Genomic DNA, 1,970 nt, shown 5'->3' with positions numbered 1-1,970 from the left:
TTTTTCCAGGGGGAGGGTGGAACTGAGGGAAAGAGTTAAAGAGGGCTTAATAAAAGAATGGCAGAGAGGATGGGAAAAGGAAATCACGGGTAGACATTATTTTTCTATTCAACCTAAAGTTAGGAAAATATGTTTTTGTACTTGCCCATCCCGTAGGGACTCAGTTAAACTGTGTAGATTGAGGTTGGGGCACTGTGGGTTAAATTACAGCATATTTCTGGATTATGTTAATGTGGGAATATGGAAACAGTAGGGCATGCTTTCTTGGAATGTAGGAAGTATAATGTAGATAGAAAAGCACTTTTTGATAAATTGGCAGAACTTGGAGTTAAAGTGTTTTCTGTTACTTCTTTGTTTGGACACAGTGATAAGCATAAACTGATCTCTGGGTCAGTTCTTCAGTTCTTGCATAATACAGGACTGTATATAAGAATTTAGTTCAAACTTTGACCTGTGGAGGGCAGTAATACGCCCAGTAGTGTCTACACTGCCGGAAAGATATAAGAAGAAGAAAAAGAAGGGTTTGTTTCTGGTGGGACACTCATTAGTGGCGGACTCTAGGTGCTTGCTCAGCTTGTTTTAAAGGGGTCATATGATGTTGCTAAAAAGAACATTATTTGGTCGTTTATGGTAAATATCTTTCAGCGCTATATCCTCTAGTATTTTTATCAAAAGCCAAACGCGCTTAGCTCTGTGCGCTTTCTCTCTCTCCCTCTCCGGTTGCGCGCCGGTGCCAAGTTCAAGAGCTGCGGATGACGCGGTTATTTTAACAACAACAGAAAAAACAAAAAAAAAAAAGGGAGACACATACAAAGGGTAAGTGGGCCGTGTGGGTGGGCCGGGTCCCTGGCCTGGGCTGCACTACACGTCTCACCTTTTTAATGCATCACAAATTAGCTGAGACATATACACATCTATACATTAAAAAACATATGTAAATAAATAAATAACAGACATCTGAGACAAGCGTGGCATGCTGGTAGTGGCCATGGATGGCTGGTGTTTTGGGGGATGGGGGGAGAGCTTTGGGCCCTGTTGCCCCGCAGCATCTTTCCAAGGCACTCCCGCTGTGGCGTGACATGGGCTTGGGATTAAGCTATGATATGTTGTTGCGACGGAGGGATCAGGGACAACCCTAATAATTTATTAAATATTTATTAATTTATAATTTATTACTATTATTAATAATATCTTTACTATTACTTGCATCCTTCCCTTTCCTCCACCCTTTCCTAATCTTAATGAAATCCTTATTATTAAATTTATTTTTGTTGTTATAGTTATCTTTGTCATCATTATCGCTTACAATACTTGTTGTCTCCACTTGTCTTGTCATTATTATTTATTTAAAAAAAAATTTTTTTTGTAGTTATAGTTGTTATATCTGTTATAAATCTTTTAGATACTCAATGATTTGTATGCTTCCTCCCACACACTTACATATACAGGAGTTATCAGAATGATCTTGAAATGTCAGCTATCTGGATATATGTTCGTTTGTCCAAGTGATTCTGTATTTGGCACTTGTAAATATTGTCACATTCCTTACTTGCATAATAAAAAATAAAAAAAAAGAAAGGAAAAATTTAAATCGCATCATATGACCCCTTTACTTGCATAATAAAAAATAAAAAAAAAGAAAGGAAAAATTTAAATCGCATCATATGACCCCTTTAATCTAATAAATTTTGGCTGCTTTTGTAAACCGAATTAATCATTAAAGTCATGTTTGCATCTATTTTTTTGTAAAGTTATGTACAGTAATTAACAGCAATGTTTTTGTCGTTTAATTGTATTCCTATTTTGCCATGACTTTACTTGAGAGGGCCCATAATAATTAATTTATTATTAACTATTCATTCACTAACATCTACTCATTGCTTGTTAATGCATTATTTTGACATGACTTTACTTGAGGGCGCCCAATCATAATTAATTAACTTTTAATTACTTACTAAACTCAGCTCATG

Source organism: Sinocyclocheilus rhinocerous, unplaced genomic scaffold, assembly GCF_001515625.1.
Source record: "Sinocyclocheilus rhinocerous isolate Xijiao unplaced genomic scaffold, SAMN03320098_v1.1 scaffold445, whole genome shotgun sequence".
NCBI classification, from domain to species: Eukaryota; Metazoa; Chordata; class Actinopteri; order Cypriniformes; family Cyprinidae; genus Sinocyclocheilus; species Sinocyclocheilus rhinocerous.
Note: the sequence above shows the minus strand (reverse complement) of the source record.